Source organism: Carassius gibelio, chromosome A4 (assembly GCF_023724105.1).
Source record: "Carassius gibelio isolate Cgi1373 ecotype wild population from Czech Republic chromosome A4, carGib1.2-hapl.c, whole genome shotgun sequence".
NCBI classification, from domain to species: domain Eukaryota; kingdom Metazoa; phylum Chordata; class Actinopteri; order Cypriniformes; family Cyprinidae; genus Carassius; species Carassius gibelio.
In genome coordinates, this window is record NC_068374.1 from 3,775,968 (window position 1) to 3,793,821 (window position 17,854).

The 17,854-nt window shown below is 36.8% G+C and overlaps 1 protein-coding gene across 3 annotated transcripts in view; it reads left to right on the forward strand.

The window, feature by feature from the left end:
- The first annotated feature begins 11,393 nt into the window (after positions 1 to 11,393).
- Positions 11,394 to 17,854, forward strand: part of LOC127967261 (NACHT, LRR and PYD domains-containing protein 3-like) — an 83,933-nt gene continuing 77,472 nt past the window's right edge. For all 3 annotated transcript variants that reach the window (XM_052568313.1, XM_052568315.1, XM_052568314.1), the window contains exon 1: positions 11,394 to 11,539. The gene's annotated coding sequence lies outside the window, so the exon portion shown is untranslated. The remainder of the gene's footprint in view (positions 11,540 to 17,854) is intronic.

Sequence of the window (17,854 nt, forward strand, 5' to 3'; positions counted from 1 at the left end):
CTAAATAATAAGTTTAAATACTCAATGCAGCTGAATTTAAAATTGTGGAACTGCATAAAACATACATTTTACTCCTAGCCCACAGAGGGCATCGAGTTTCCTGCTCATCCCTGTCTGTATCTGTGTCTGTGTCTGCATCTGTCCCTTCAATTGAGGCTTCTGCATCATCTTCCTCTTCTTCATCACTGTCTTCTCTCACTGGTTGAAACTCATCCTCAGCTCTCTCGTCATCTGACAACTATAAATCTGGATCTCCCTCGACTATTTTGTAAAGAATTCTTTCTGCTTCAGTTCTGTTTCCTATAACAATGTGGAGTCATTATTTACATGAAGATAGTCCTGCTGTCCACTGTAATTGACATTCATAAAATGGCAAGTTTTTCAAAAGATAAATAATGTATTTGCTATCAGAACTAAATATATGATTCCTAACACCTTAATGAACAAGAAAATATATGATTATAATAGTAACAAAACCATAGACAAACAATATTTTACTCACCTTTTATCTTTCCATAAAATGTGCTTGCTCCTATGCCGTCCATTTTGGATTGAAAGATTGAGGGGGTTCCTGGCCTCCCAGCCAATCAAATAACATATCACTGAAAAGCCCAGGATGTCCTCTGTACAGTACAGCAGGAATTAAGAGACTTGCACAAAAGATTCCAAGGAGAGGGATGAAACTCAAATGTCCACTACAGTGGACATAAGTCAATGGGCTGGGTCTCAGGAGGATATAGTGACATTTATAGTGATTTGTTTAGTTATATTTAGGCTTACATTTAAATTTACACATTGACTACAGACAGACAGAATATACATACAGTTACACATTAATAGATAGAAATATATATATATATATATATATATATATACATACAGATTAATAGATAGATACATAGATATATTAATATAGATAGATAGACTATAATAGATATATAGATTAATAAAAATGGAGGGTCCCCAGAAGAGATGCCGTACATCTGTGGTGTGGGAGCATTTCCATTTGGAAATCCCAGATAAAGTGAGATGTATGTATTATGACCATGTTAAATCATGTTAAAAACAGCTTCAATGTCAATATAATATACTCTTGTGTGAACATACATTTTATAGGTCTACATATGAGTACCCAATCTACAGCCAGTGAAGACATCATTTTGGTTTTCCTAATTCTTGTAGTTCTACAGTCCATTTGATTTCTCTCTGCACACTGAGCATAAACGTTCATAGCATAACTTTGTTTATGAAGGTTTTCACATAATGAACCAGTAGGCTACAGTTTCAGTCTATGTTTTGTTATGTAATCGGATTCATATAATATATACTTCGTGTATGCCGTCAGTTTCGGATTGGTTACTAATTGCTGTTTTCATTTTTATTCAGAGCTACAAATGTCAACATCAGGCCCATCATCATCATCACAATCAACACGATTAGAAACACTGGACAGTTTATGGGAACTTTTTGATAATCGTATCAATGAAACTCAGATGATGCACAATGCTGCTTCTGCTTCAGTAATACATTTAAGGAAAAAAAAAAGCCATACTGGCAGAATATTAAAATAAATGTCCTTCTTTAACCCTTTCAACATTCGATCACATTCAAAAAAGTAGCAGTTTTATATGAAAATGCAAGTATAGACAGAGATTACATGAAAGTTTACAAAAATATTCAAAGGGGGAATAACACTCAAGATAAAAACAATTCTAAAGAAATAGCAACTTTATAAAATCTTTGCCTTAGAATGTGCGCTCTCTTTGAGAAATATGAAATTATCACACATATAACATAGATTTCTATCTTGCAGGTTCACCATTATATGCATGCATTTAGCAGACACTTTTATCCAAAGCGACTTACAGTGAATTCAGGCTAACAGTTTTTACCTAACATGTTTTACAGGGTAATCAAACCCAGAGCCTTGCGCTGATAACGCAATGCTCTACCACTTGAGCCACAGGAACACTGTATACATTATATATATATTATATAGGAACACCATTACATAAAATATACTCACCTTAAGGATTATTAGGAACACCATACTAATACTGTGTTTGACCCCCTTTCGCCTTCAGAACTGCTTTTATTCTACGTGGCATTGATTCAATAAGGTGCTGAAAGCATTCTTTAGAAATGTTGGCCCATATTGATAGGATCGCATCTTGCAGTTGATGGAGATTTGTGGGATGCACATCCAGGGTCCAATGCAGATCCAAAGATGCTCTATTGGGTTGAGATCTGGTGACTGTGGGGGCCATTTTAGTACAGTGAACTCATTTTCATGTTCAAGAAACCAATTTGAAATTATTCAAGCTTTGTGATATGGTGCATTTTCCTGCTGGAAGTAGCCATCAGAGGATGGGTATATGGTGGTCATAAAGGGATGGACATGGTCAAAACAATGCTCAGGTAGACCGTGGCATTTAAACGATGCCCAATTGGCACTAAGGGTCTAAAGTGTGCCAAGAAAACATCCCCCACACCATTACACCACCACCAGCAGCCTGCACAGTGGTAACAAGACATGATGGATCCATGTTCTCATTCTGTTTACGACAAATTCTGACTCTACCATCTGAATGTCTGAACAGAAATCATCAGAGACTCATCAGACCAGGCAACATTTTTCCAGTCTTCAACTGTCCAATTTTGGTGAGCTCATGCAAATTGTAGCCTCTTTTTCCTATTTGTAGTGGAGATGAGTGGTACCCGGTGGAGTCTTCTGCTGTTGTAGCCCATCCACCTCAAGGTTGTGTGTGTTGTGGCTTCACAAATGCTTTGCTGCATACCTCGGTTGTAACGAGTGGTTATTTCAGTCAAAGTTGCTCTTCTATCAGCTTGATTCAGTCCGCCCATTCTCCTCTGACTCTGTTTTTCCCTTTTCACACCATTCTTTGTAAACTCTAGAAATGGTTGTGCGTGAAAATCACAGTAACTGAGCAGACTGTGAAATACTCAGCCGTCTGGCACCAACAACCATGCCACGCTCAAAATTGCTTAAATCACCTTTCTTTCCCATTCCGACATTAAGTTTGGAGTTCAGGAGATTGTCTTGACCTAATTGCATTGAATGAACTGCCATGTGATTGGTAAATTAGATAATTGCATTAATGAGAAATTGAACAGGTGTTCCTAATAATCCTTTTGGTGAGTGTATAACACAATTAATTGGTTTAATAGTAAAAGCCTGCATATGTAATTTTAATCAAAAAATGTCATGAATTACTTTTGTGTTGGAGGATAATTACAAGGAATCCGACTTGGGTTGAATCAACTTACATTTCGACAGAGAGCAGTGGGGCAGAAGATACATTCTTCAGATGTAATTTGCCACAGGAGCCATGTTTCTTTTTTATTAACTAAAAAGAATGGCAAGACCTGAGGAAGCATCAAAAAGGAAAATGCTTTCAAGGATTACAGTGAACAAACGTGATTGCCAGAGGAATTAGATCAATTCACCCATACTGCAGTTTTGGTTTCAAACACTGAAAACCCTGCAGTCACTAAAACCACATTACTACTCAAATGTAATGGCTACTGTCGGTTTGAGAATTGCCCCATTAATGAATTAATGCTTCTGTGGAAGTCAAAGATGAGGTCACCCTGAAGGCAGCCGTGATATTCAGAGGAGGAGATTTGTGCCTCAGTACCACTGAGCCAAAAAGGAGGCCAGTGCGTGCAGATTCATGCATATCCCTTGGAGAAACTCTGGAAACCAAACTACCCAGAAGTATCTATTTGGATTCCATGCAAAAACTCGCTGAGATGGTGATGCAGTCTGGGTGCAGAGATAAAGCTCCAGCAAAAGAGGTTCCGAAAACCATTGCACGGAGCCAAATACAACTAAAAAGGCCTCATTCAAATGAACTTCTAAGTCTCCAAAAGCTAATTGATGAAAAGTAGGGATCAGAAAATGAAGTTCTGCAGAGGGTCATGATGCACCCAAAAGGCATCATGCTGTGGTCAAAGAAAACACTATCAGTGTTTTCCCAAAGGAATCTGACAGAAACTGGAAGTATACTCCAAAAAGAAAGCTCTACAAGTCCACCAAGGCTCCCTTGTACTTCAAAATTTTATTTCTTTTGTATTCTGCAAACTGGGTCTGGACGATCTTCTGCAGAAGTACTTTGAAGTAATCACTGGCCAATACCAGCCAGAAAAGTTTGATCTTCCAATCCTTCATAGGTGCCTGAGCCACATCATGAAAAATGCAAAGGATCTGTGCAAAAAACAGTAGGTATATATATATTTTTTAAGGGAGAGTAGTTTATAATGCATCCTGTTTTTTTATCTTTCTTTTTTTCTTGCTATCATTTTAATATGCAAAAACATAACAAGAATGGAATGCACACATTGGGCTTCTTGCATGTTTATCAGCTCTGAAGCAGATGGATGAGGTGCTTTCCAGTCCCTGCAGTGGAGACATTGTGGCAATGCATTACAACAACCTACTAGTGCTTATGCAACAAGTGGGTACACTGGACGTTGATGAACAAAACATTACTGCTGAAGACTACAAGGTAATTAACACAGCATGGTCTTGTGTTGTAATCTCTGACTTGACCTGCTGTGGACCTTTTGCATTGCATTCGCAACCATGCGTGTTTTACATCATGTATCTGAAGACAAGTCATGGCAGTTAAATACTTTTAAATTTACTTTTATTCAGGACGAGCACTACCTTTTGCTTAATGGCTCTAGAGAGTAGCTGACCCACAATATGTATACACACACACACACACACACACACACACACACACACACACACATATATTTATATTGTCATCTTATCTTACTATCACATAATACTTTAGGGGATATTGGTTATCATGGTACAGGTTCAGCATACCAGCATTTCAGCAAGATTCATAAAGAAGTCAGTCAGGGAAATATTTTTTGTGTTTGTACCTTTTACAAAACATTACCAATTTAATGACTCTTAGTTATAAACACAAGATGTTGCAATATATTTCATACAAAAAGTGATGCATGTGCATACACTACATCTCTTCCACTCCTTTCGAGTGGAAATGGAACAGTGGAAAAAGAAAAGTCAGTGGCGTAAAGGAGTATACGTTTCTCCACTAGTGAAGGATCTGCCATTCAAAGATGTGAGAAGCAAGGTCATTTTAATCAGAGGGTAATAATAATAATAATAATAATAAAAATAAAACTATTAAAAATCTAGAGGAATTTGATTTGAGTATGTAGAATTATTTATTTACAATCAATTATTATGTGTTTGCTAAAAATCATATAAATCAAATGTGTGTGTGTTTGTAAGGAGAAGTCTTCAAAGACACCCCCAAAAGTACATGAAGAAAAACAAGAAGAACAAGAAGTTTTTTTTCTTCTAAATATCTTTAATATCTGAACTTAATTGGTTAGATGCCAAGTGAATGGTATAATTATGATAGCAGTATAGCTTTTCAAGACATTGTCAGCAAGTTGCACAAATATTATGATACATAGATACATTTTAAGTATGCATTTGCATTTAACATGAACGTGTCTTCTGATCTTAAAATTTTCAAATTGTATGTTGTCCTGTGTACAATTGGTGATAGGTAGAGAGGTTTTTTCAGATTTAAATTTAGGGGACATACAAAGCGGAGGAGTAATTTGTTTCTTCTGTATTTGCAGAAAGCTCTTGTGAAGAATATCTGAAGAAGACGAGCGAAAATTGAGGGGCCAATCTGGAACAAGTCATGTCCATTAGAAATAACTGCTCCTAGAAGACTATCCAGGCCAACAAAAATAAACACGCTGCAACAAATCCTTCACCAGGATTACTGGTTGACCAGTGATACCTATTGACCTGGCAAGCTACTTCATGACAAGGGACAATATGGACATCGATGGGTTTCTGTCAGTTCTGCCCTTTAGTGCTATTGCACATGGAGGGATTGTGGGAACTCCACAAAAAAGTTTGTGCAGATATTGAACATTCAGCAAAACCACTGAATCACAGTAAGCAATTTATTTTGTGATGAAAATCAGCTCTCTTTGTATGACAGTAAAAGTGCCCCTCTAGACCCAAGAACCCTACAGACACTGTCCTGGCTGGTAAGGCCAAAGTCAGAACATTTTGATGTTCTGCAAACAGCTGTGCAGCAGAGATCAAATATAAACAACTGTGGCATATTTTCAATAGCATTTACATATGCTCTGTGCAAGGGTCATCCACCAGAGTTATGCATATTTAATGAAGGCAGACTAAGGGCCCAATTGTATTCTTCATTAACCAAAAACACTATCTCATTTGGCATGAAGACTCGAGAGAGAGAGAGTAAAGCGGAGGCAAATGTGACCAAAACTGCAATACCAGTTTACTGTCTTTGCAGAACCGCTCATTACAATGAGCTCATGGTCCAGTGCTCCAAATCCCAAGAGTGGTATCATCCTACATGTGTAAATATAACCAGAACGGTAATTGGAAATGATCAAACTGATGTAGTGGACACTACATGAGGAAGCATGTTTTAAAGCAAATTTTAAGAAGAAAGCTTTGTTATTATAATTTTTTTATTATCATTTAAAGTTTAAATTTAAGTCACTGTCACTGCTGTATTTTAACCTGGGAATTAATTTTTTTTTTTTTACTACCTAAATAAAATTAAAGGAGTGTAATCCAGATCCTTACTTATAATATTTATTTATTTATTTATGTTCTAACAAAAAGGAAATCAAGATATTTTTTTTTTTGTACAACATTATTGTATAAACGTAATTATGCAAATTATTTTATATTTCTTCAGTAAATACGCTGTAAGACTGCACTTTTTGGGGTGAATTGGCCTTTACTTTTCTCCAAAACTATACAGTAAAATGACTTAAAAATAAATACAGCAATAGTCAGGGTCACTCTGAACAAGAATTAAAATGAAATAATGAGCAAACCTGTGAAGGAATACTTTTTTTATGAGTGTTTTAACATGGGACATGGTGTAGGTGCTAGAATGCACTTTGTTGATTGGGATGAATTGGCCTTTATTTTTCTCCAAACCCCTACAGTTAAAATGACTTTAACATAAATACAGTAATAGTTAGTAAATACACTTGTATGAGTGTTTAAAAATGGGACATCTTACTTATTTGAGATGCGCAGCATGGACCGTTTATCAGCTTGGATCAGTGATGCAGAAACAAACCTCTGAGCTCACAAAAGGTTTACTCAGGAATAGGGATGTAACGGTATGAAAATTTCTTATCATGTTTATCAGTATTATCACGGTATTGTTATACTGTGCTGGTGATGTTAAAAAGGTACATACACATAAATCATTTAACCAAGTTTTATATTTAAAAATCAACAAATGAAATGTCTTTTTGTTTACATAAATCACTAAAACAGTAACATTACCAATGATGTCCGGATTTTAAATGACAACTTGACTGACAACAGTTTAATAGCATTCAAGATTTCAAGATTAAGATATCTAATGTAAATGTTCAAATAAAGCTTTGAAAAAGTTTAATAAAAAGGGAATCCTCACATTTCAGCTTTTAAATAAAGAAAAGGTATATGTCAAAATGATAATAGCTTAATAAACCTTTGTGACCAAAACAGCATTGCTAATAAAAACACTTCCTTTAGGTCAGAGGTTCTCAATTTCAGTCCTAGCGCTCCCAGCTCTGCATATTTCACACGTCTGTCTCTGTTAACACACCTGATTCAGATCATCAGCTCGTCAGAAGTGAGCTAAACTCACCATGAAGATAAATTTACTGATTGGTATTAACCTGAATGCTGGCATCAATAATGTCATATTTTCACAATAATTAATATGTTTAGTTATTTTTGCTGTTTTTTTTTATTACTTCAAATATCAAATACACAATGTTGTCATTTCACTGCAGCTTGAGAAACTCCATGCCATTGGATACAAGCCAGATCTGCTTCTTACAAAGGAGAACAAAAAGAAAGTAAACAAGTGTGAAATTTTAACCCCTCGCTGCACACTCTCTACCTATGCCCAGGAGTACCTTCAGAAGATAGGCTCATTTTATGAATACCTTTGTGAAGGTGACATGCAGTGCTGTATTTACACAATTAATGTTGACTATTCAAAAGATTTTGTCAGTGTTTAAATCATAAAGTAATGGCTCACTCCTAAAACTTAAATTCAGTCATCAACTCTTAACCTCCTTAAAAGTAGAAACTTCTGAAAGGTTTCCATTTGTATATAAATAACAAAGAGCTGGTTAGCACAACACTGGATTTTTTTAACACAATAATTATCTTGCCTTAGAAACAGTCAAACAGCGCTCCCTCAAAACATTTTGTGAGATTTGGAAAACTACAAATTGTAAGACAACTGCCACTGCTAGCCATTGTCGCACAGCGCGCTCACTAATCAAACAGCTGCGTTGCGCGTCTCAGTCTCTCAAAAACCAAACAAGTTCTCTCTCAAGAGTAGGCTAATAATCAGTTAGATACAGATACATTTTGTTCTACATGTTTGCATCTTTACCTTTTGCTGGTTTGTGCATCACACACACATTCCCCACATACAGATCCCCTGTAAAGACCTTGTCTCAGAGGACCACCAGGACAAGACCACAAGAAACAGATGATTCTTCTGCACAATCTGACTTTGCTGCAGTCTGGAATTTAACTACTGGTTTCATCTTTACAGGGGATCTGTATGTGGGGAATGTGTGTGTGCCGCAGCTGTTTGATTGGTGAGCGCGCTGTGCTTATCCATTCGTTCGTATCATATCGTAGCCTAAGCTTTAAATCATTGCCTTGTTTATATTATATTTAAATGTATACAAATAATATAACGTGTATGATGTATTAATATAGGTAAAATTACTCTTGCAAAGCTCTGATTTCTGACAGATGCACTAGAGACAACAACAATGCGGTGTTTGATTTGCACTCTTTTCATTCATAAAGTTTACATTCACTCACTTCACACTCGTGACTTTAGAGGTCTGTGTATAATATTGCGGTGATCCCCTCAACTGTTATCTAGCAAACACCGGACAGTGCCAGCTTCAGTTGAGTGCTCAGGAAGAATTATTCCTTGTCCTTTATTTGTTTTTGAAGCCATTATCCATACCATTCTGAATTAGGTATTCGGCCTCAGGCACAACCCTAAATTATTACATTCAATATTTTATTTTTACATGAAACATAGATAAGGTCATAGAAAGTAACAGCTCCACGCAATATTGTAATCCTAGATCGGGGCAGGCAGCAGAGAATCAGAGTCGGTTACACAATCCAAGATCAGACATGGGAAAAACAAACACAAAGGAAACCGCTCGGAAATGCTAGACAGGCTAAACAAGACTTCGCAGTGAGTGAGAGTGATTGTGCTGCTTTTATGTGTGTGTAAATGAGGTGCAGGTGTGGCAAGGAAATTGGCTGATGAATGAGGTGCAGGTGTGGCAAGGTGATTGTGAAGCAGTGGTTCATGGGGAATGTAGTTCGGGTGTGGTGCGACAGTATGTGAGGTGCTAGTGTCCAAGTGACATCTGGTGGTTGATGGGTGGAATGGTCCTGAGTGGAATGCCCTCTACTGAAGTTCATGGGCACTCCATCTAATGATCGTGACAAGTACAGTATGACAAAAATGTTGCTGTATTTATTTATGAATGACCAGTAGAGCCAAGCATATCCATTCTAGCCTTAACTTAAAATTATAAATAATTTGACCCTACAGCTCCAAACTTGGTGAGGGTCAGTGTCCTTTAGAGTTTGCTCCAACCCTAATCAAAAACACTTGAACCAGCTAATCAAGTTCTTACTAGACAAACTAGAAACTTCCAGATAGGTGATATAAACTATCAATAATTCCCCTCGAATCTTAAGTGCCCACAAATCTGGTTGGGAAGAATTGAACTTTATGATTCAAACAGAGCACTACGGAGGGGTGGATGGATGGATCAGTCGAGCACTATGTTGGGGCGGATGGATCAGTCGAGCACTACGTTGGGGCAGATGGATCAGTCAAGCACTATGGAGGGGCGGATGGATCAGTCGAGCACTACGGAGGGGCGGATGGATCAGTCGAGCACTACGGAGGGGCGGATGGATCAGTCGAGCACTACGTTGGGGCGGATGGATCAGTCAAGCACTACGGAGGGGCGGATGGATCAGTCGAGCACTACGTTGGGGCGGATGGATCAGTCGAGCACTACGGAGGGGGGGTGCGGCATCTGTAAAGTGCATTTGCAGCTTTTGACCGCTGAGTGGAGAAGTTATCAAAGTGCATCAAAGCACATTTTCGCAAATAGACGTCAGTTTTGCCTCGCTGATGTGTTACATTTGATGGCTTCAGTCACGGAAAATGAAAGAAAAACACCATAGTTTAAATATATAAAATATTTAATAATATTAATATTCACAGATGAAAGTTTGGTATTTATGAAGTTATGTGTATTTCTTAGAACGAATTCAAGCAGGATAAATGTCAAGCTTGTGCCTGAGCCTGTGCTTATATTTTCTCTAAGCTACATGGTATTAAACCATATTTTATATTTGATACATTTAAAAGGTGTGCAGTATTATTTATATTATATGAATTGTGTGTTATATTATTCAAAATAAATTGTGGTTTACTTTGCATCAGAGCATTAAAAGTGGTAGCCTATTCTTGCAGTTAATGCCGCAGCACCGTGGCTGTGGTAAAACCCATTTAGGTTGTCCACCTACTATAAGTCTACACAACAAAGACCAACAAAAGATCATATGAACTGAAAGTTTACTGACATAAATATGTTAGTTTACATTAAATTAAAAATATATATGAACTAATGATCTGTAAAACATTACATAATGTTTTTAATGATTTATAAATTAAAGTTATTATAAAGTGTTATGTTTTTTTTCAAAGCTTTAATTTTTGTGGGTTGCCTAATGTTGCTGAAGATGAGACCTTCATTATGCATATATGGGAGGTACCTGGGTTGTTAATGGTTGCAGGAAAATCAGGAATTTAAGTTCAGAGTTCATGGAACTACATACAAGCTGTTTTTCTCTCATAATTATACAGAATATTACAACAAAATATATGTGAACAGAGACAGAGGAAATAATGTAGTCCACACCAGCATTTACAAATAATATGGAAAAAATGTCAGTTTACTTTGTAGAATTGCAAGAGATGAATCTGTAGGCATCCAGTATCTGTCAGGTAATTATTTGTGCACTTTCTGTTCAAATTATCTATAACACCTCACTCACACCAGTAAGGACATGACACTACTGTGTATCTTTTCCTTTATTTGTCAGAATTGGTCAGCTAGTATGTCATTGAATTTACACTGAAGTATCTGTGCAACTACAGCAGTACAGTTACCTGAAAATGAAACTTTATAAGAAACCAGATCAGTGTGAAAAGAAAAGAGAGAGAGACAGTGTGTGTGTGTGTGTGTGTGTGTGTGTGTGCTGATTCTCATGTCTCTTCCTGAAAGAAAACAGGAAGCAGGTTTCAGTTGTTTTACAGAAGTGAAATAAATTTCAGAGCAACTTATTCAACACAAAGGTTCAGAGGAGGAAATATAAATATTGTTTTAGGTGAGTGTTTGAGTTTTCTTTAGTTATTTTTCATATATGAGTGTTATCTTATGATGTGTCATTGGTCAGTTTGAGTCTTTAATGCTTTGCTGAAGTCGTTTGATGATTTTATTTAAAGTTCTTCATCTCGTGATCGAACAAGATGAAGTCTGTCTGTCAGTGAATCATGGAGAGTGGCTCATTCTGATATAGTTTTCACACCCTGTGAAATCACTGTTTCTCTCAGTTTACTGTTTGTTAATGAGTCTGTGATTTCAGTATTTCTCAACATCATGTATCTGCAGACAGTTCTATAAGATGAGCTCAAAACACACTCATTTAATACAACAAGCAGCATTTCTACCTCAATAAAACTGTTTTACTTCTGTTCACACTGTAGGTGTTGAACAACAGAATTATAGAAATATAAAATTCTCAGTATTTAAAACCCCCTTTGCTAAAATGAAGTGCACATAAATGTATAAAGTTTGTTTGCTTTTAAATGTAGACCCATTAAAGGTATAGTTAACTTTCAAATTAAATTTTGATATGTTTTAGCTTACCTCAAGGGTATCCAAGATGTAGGTTTCTTTGTTTCCACAGTATTTCCTATTTTGATATTTTTAGGTCAAACCGTTCTTGTCTGTGACTCATATAATGAAGGTCTATGGTCACCACCTCAAAGAGCATGCACAGAGGAGTCAAAATTAAACAATTCCCCATCGTAAGTACACATTGATGACCTAAGAGACGAAACAAGCTGTTTGTGTAAGAAAACGAACACTATTTATATCGATTTTTACCTCTTGTACACAACCACGTCCAACTGATCTGAGGGCGCGAGTGCTTCCTGATGTGACGTGTGCGCGTGCTCTGGCTTAGTCTGCGCAAGCGCGGAAAGTGCCGGAAGTTATCTCTTGTGCATGAACGTCACTCATTGTTTACCACACGATACGCCACCAATCTGCACTGTCTGAAATATAATGCAGTAATTGTAATTAATAAATTTGTTTATAATGCTCCCTATAATCGTTGCGATTAGAATAAACACAACACATTACTCACTCTATTGACAGCGTGCCATTGGGTCCCTCTGGCATTGGACGTCGCCTCCAAAACGATGCGTCTCAACAGCGTAGAAAACTCAGGATCTTAAGTCAGGCAGGTGTGTGATACGATACTATCAATGTCCTTGTCGTCTTGTTGTTCCAATCATGACAAACATATGCTCTCCACTTCTGTTGGCATCTCACAACACTTGCTACTAAAACACCACCAATTTTGAAGAGATCTCTGTCTCTCTGAGGCTTGAAGATGTGCTGCTGCAGCGGATCGCTCCTGAGTACTTGGTCTGTGTATTCTGGTTCAAATAAATATGGTGTCTGTTGATATATGGAAATCATGTTCCATTGCAATTTCCTGTACGTCTATATATGTTTAGATCTTCACAGTGAAAGGTAACACTTCTGAAATCTCTGTGTAAACCATAGACAGTAAGTGTAAACAATGAGTGACGTACACGCATGAGAGACGTCACGCTTGGGCAGACTAAGAACTCACATCAGTTGGACGTGGTTGTGTACAAGAGGTAAAAACGATATATATAGTTTTCGTTTTCTTACACAAACAGCTTGTTTCATGTCTTAGGTCAATGTGTATTTACGATGGGGAATAGTTTAATTTGGACTCCTCTGTGCATGCTCTTTGAGGTTGTGACCATAGACCTCCATTATATGAGTCACAGACAAGAACGGTTTGACCTAAAAATATCAAAATGGGCACTACTGTGGAAACAAAGAAACCTACATCTTGGATGCCCTTGAGGTAAGCTAAAACATATCAAAATTTGATTTGAAAGTGAACCATCCCTTTAAGTGTGAAGTTGGAAAAGTAGGACTGAATAGCTGAAATTCGCTATTTTGAGCTGCTGTTGTTCACAATGAACATAAAACAGTTAAAGTGCATTTAAACTGCAGAACATCTACATGTGAGTAAAGTACACTAGTGTAGAGCTGCAGGTAATGTAGTAAACTTATCTTAGATTTCAGTTACACAAGAAAGAAAATGCCTCCTATTGATTCAGATCAGTGGTGTAGCCGGGGCCATATGCAAGTATACGCAGTATGCTTACTTTTTTTCCCGGGCCATTTGCGTAGTACGACTTCTATGGGTCGATATCTGTGTATACCCTCGGATTACCCACTAGTTTTGCTTTGCAAGTCCTTAATCTACTATCATGTATCACTTCCCCTTTAATGGTGTACCATACAGTTGTGTGAAACTCGTGATACTTTGTTGTAATGATCACCTCTGTCATTCTATAATGATGATTTGAGAAATCATCCATATTTTGTCCATATAGTAGAAATGAAAGTTATAAGCAAAATGGTTTGGTAACATTCTACAGAATATCCTTTGTGTTCCACAGAAGAAAGTAAGTCATACAGGCTTGCAGTCACTTGAGGGCGAGGAAAGGATGACAGAATCCATTAGTAGTAGGGCTAATTTTATTTTGGCATTCTAGCTCAAAATCATTGCTTTAGTGTCAAGTGCATTTCCATAATATTTATAATCATTTGTTTCTGTCCTGTTTTATTTATTAATTTATTTACTCCAGATGAAGGCCCTATAAGCCAGCAGAACATTCATGGGTTGGTTACGTCCTGGGCCGAATTTGAACCCAGTCCATCCCTGCTTTCATGCTGAAAAACCCTACTGCAGGAAGTAGAATTCCCTTTCCCAAATAATACAATCAGTGATTAAAAGAATAAAATAAAACATCAAATTAAGATGAACATAAAAAAAAACTTAATTTCAGATGCATCTCTGAAACGCTTTTCACTATGAATATAATTCCAAAGAAACATGTTGAAATGATAAAGAACTGTAATAATGCGTTGACAGACAACCTGTAAGTCACACTGTAGACTAATTGAAAAATAATCTGTTATCAAATTTAGAGTGCATTACATTATTCATTTAGCTGACGCTTTTATCCAAAGCGACTTACAATTGCTATATATGTCAGAGGTCGCAACTAGGGGTTAAGTGTATTGCTCAGGGACACATTGGTGTCTCACAGTGGATTCAAACCCGGGTCTCTCACACCAAAGGCATTTGCCATCAACACCCCAGTGCACTGTATTGATATTACTAATTGTTTTTTTTTTTGGAGGTGGTGGTGGTACAGGGGGTAATAGGGGTGGCTACTGGGTAATAGTAAACCACTTTTCTGTAGGACTACACCACTGGTTCAGACTCAAGCTGCACAAACTCACAGACTCCTAGAAATGATCTCAAACACTCAACAGAGCTTTTTGATGGTATTCTAATTATATGACCAGCAACTGTAAATTGTAAGCTATTTGACGTTTTTAAAAGTAGTGGATTTTTTTTTTTTCAACATTCAATGATTCAAAATAAAAACCAAAAATAAGCACATCTCTTGCGTGTCGGACCCAGCAGCATGAACACACAAAATCTTGCTCTCTGTAGGCTATGCATGCAGTGTAGTTAGCAATAAAAGTTATTTGAAACACATAAAAGATTTAAATAAGATAATATTGACAATGAACATTATATGACATTTAAAGATTTTGATGATTTGTCCAACAGGCTAAATCTCCACAATGTTCTCGTTGAGAATGCAATTTTTTAAAATGTTATTAGAATGGATTCATTTCTAAAATATTATGATACAGTAAATTTGAAACAGATCACAGCAGTAGACCTCGACAGTCTCATAGACATCAGCAATGTGGTAAACATCTGTGCCGGTATGCATATGATTTAATATGAAGCATATGTAGCATCCGTAATGCTTTATTAAGATTGAAAAGTGCAAAGAATGGAGATGAGTTGTTCACCATAATTAGAATAGACATAAGTTGGTTAAGCATAAGTTAATTGCATTAATAATTATTATATGTTTATAATTAATATATATTACAGCCGTGACAGCGCTGAAGAGTTCTGATCTCAAAAATCTAACCCTTATAAATAAAAAAATCAACACTGTTTGAGTTTATACAATTTTCAGCTGGGTCTCCATCTTCCTAAAAATAGTTCCTGTTGACATATTTAAAAAAAAAGGGTAGCCTTTTATTTCTCATTTGAAAACTTAAAAAATACAGTCGAATGAAAATGTAATTTTACCATAGGTGGACCCCTCATATATGGTGAATAAACAGCGATTTCCTTCAAATTTCTTTTAAAGCACATTAATGCAGACCTAAATGCACAACATAAAAAGGGTTTTGTTCTTTTGGTAAAAACTTAATTTTTCCATGGTAAGGTTGACATTTGCATGGAATCACTCATATAGTCAATTTGTAGATTCTGTGGTCCAAATATTAATAAGACTAAAGACTTGTGTTGTGGGAGGTTTTGTTCATTTAAAGGGGTGGTCGACCAGCTACTTTCAAAGGCTTGATTGTGTTTATGGGGTGCACTGTATCTTGTGTTCAGGCTTTGTAAAAAAAAAAAAAAAAAAAAAAGATTTTTTTCACATATTTTAGCTTTATTCTATATCACTTTTTCTTTTCTCCTAAAACGGTCTGTTGATTTCTTGGTTTTATGAAACCCCTCCCTCAGAAATACACAGTGGGCTCAGATTGGTTAGCTGGTCCAGTGTGTTGTGATTCGCTAACCACCTAGTGCACTGTGGATCTACAATGATCACTACTGACTGTATAACACCATTAGGCTAATGATACACAGGGCAATACTTGTTGGGCAATGTTGCCATCAATGGGAAAGCAGTTGAGGCACAGGGCCCACGACTGATCTAAAATTCTCATTGAGTGAGAAAGTGCACAAGCACCACTGCTCAAAAGAAGTTGCTTGGCTAAATTGCTCAATACGTTTCCCAATGTATCATCAGTCTTAGTTTTGTCTTGTGTAGCAAAATATCTATCACCAGAACTACGAGCCCATTATGAAGACTAACCATGGCTTTACTACATTGGCCAGATTAAACAGAACCATATTAAGCAAGCTTGTATGGGGCGCCGTTTGTAAAGCAGCTCATGCTGAAAATAACAGCAACATTTTGTCACATTTAGCTTCAAACAATGTTTAAAAAACAGGTATTTTTGACGGTCACATTTTAGCACATTTACAACAATGTTTGCCAACTTAGAGATATTTGAGGTCATAACATTCAGTCAAAGTAAGACCTCTCATGGCTTGCTATTATGGCTACAGGTCATCATAAGTCCCGCACTTTTCATACAAGTGACACCAGCCTACTCTTTAAATACAGTTTCTCCAAACGTGTTTATTATTTTAGGTAGTCATGACACCAATAATCCATGTCCAAGAGTCAATTTCCACTGATTAAAATTAAATATTTAGTTTAACCCGAAACATTTAGATTTAGATTTAACATTTAGATTTAGATTTTACATCAGCTCCATCTTTCAGGACAAGCTTTTGGGTGAATCTGGTGTTCTATCCAATAATATATCAGATCATTATAAAGGGAAAACAAAATGCAACTTGTAAAATTAGGAAAAGAAAAGTGTGAGGCAAAAAAAGGTGATCTCTCTCTCTCTCTCTTTCACTCTCTGCCGTTAGAAGCACTCAGAGTGCACAGACTCAGAGTTAATGCAAGGGCATGCACGGTAATAATGCTTGCACACTTGACACACTCATATTTCATATATTTCAAGTCAGAAACAAAATCTGAGGTGAACTGACACATGAATGTTTTCTATGACGCTAAAATTGCATTAAAAAGCACATTATAGGTAGATACAGCTAGCACGCATGTGCAGTCTCGAGCGCGTGTCATGTTTCTATGGCAACCAGTGAGGGGAAAACACGCTTTGCATTTTCTCCCATTTTTATAATAATATAAATGAACCCTTTAATCTTAAAGTTTTAGTGATCAGATTCAGACTCGACGCAGAGCAGAGAGCACAGAGATCAGATGATAGCAAATAAATAACATCAGTGGCCATGGCATTGCATGAGCGATCGTTAAGTTATTATGTGAGTTAACTCGAGTAAGATTGTACATGTGCACAGTTGCATTTGTCATCCGTCACCGTGACATAAAGTGGACTTTTGAAGCTGAAATAATGAGTGGATTAAGCTTGGACTTGAATAACGAGAGGATGAACATGGATAACTTTCTTGTCTGAGGATTGTAATGCACCACAGGCAGTCAGGTACAAGGAAGAGAGACTACAGTTCTTTAAATTAGGTAAGACAAAACGTATTTTTCACAACAGGTTTATTGACTTGTAATTGCAATTTAAGGTGGAATATATGGCAATCGGGTCCAGTCGGGTCTGTGTCTTCCCGGCGGGTATGGGTCCAGCTTTTAAGTAA